This window comes from Bison bison, unplaced genomic scaffold (assembly GCF_000754665.1).
Source record: "Bison bison bison isolate TAMUID 2011002044 unplaced genomic scaffold, Bison_UMD1.0 scf7180017864317, whole genome shotgun sequence".
NCBI classification, from domain to species: Eukaryota; Metazoa; Chordata; class Mammalia; order Artiodactyla; family Bovidae; genus Bison; species Bison bison.
Genome location: NW_011494889.1, coordinates 3,152,437 through 3,152,789, shown reverse-complemented (window position 1 = coordinate 3,152,789; position 353 = coordinate 3,152,437). Strand labels below are relative to the sequence as shown.

General features: G+C 40.8%; 1 protein-coding gene across 1 annotated transcript in view; it reads right to left on the bottom strand.

Annotated features, from left to right (window-relative positions):
• DNAH14 (dynein, axonemal, heavy chain 14) overlaps positions 1–353 on the bottom strand; it is a 376,195-nt gene that overhangs the window by 178,948 nt on the left and 196,894 nt on the right. The window lies entirely within an intron of this gene.

Below are 353 nucleotides of genomic sequence, written 5' to 3'. Positions count from 1 at the left end.
GATGGGGAAACAATGGAAACAGTGACAGACTTTATTTTTCTGGTCTCCAAAATCACTGCAGATGGTGACTGCAGCCATGAAATTAAAAGACACTTACTCCTTGGAAGGAAAGTTATGATCAACCTAGACAACATATTAAAAAGCAGAGACATTACTTTGTCAACAAAGGTCCATCTAGTGAAGGCTACGGTTTTTCTAGTAGTCATGTATGGATGTGAGAGTTGGACTATAAAGAAAGCTGAGTGCAGAAGAATTGATGCTTTTGAACTGTGGTGTTGGAGAAGACTCTTAAGAGTCCCTTGGACTGCAAGGAGATCCACCAGTCCATCCTAAAGGAAATCAGTCCTAGGTGT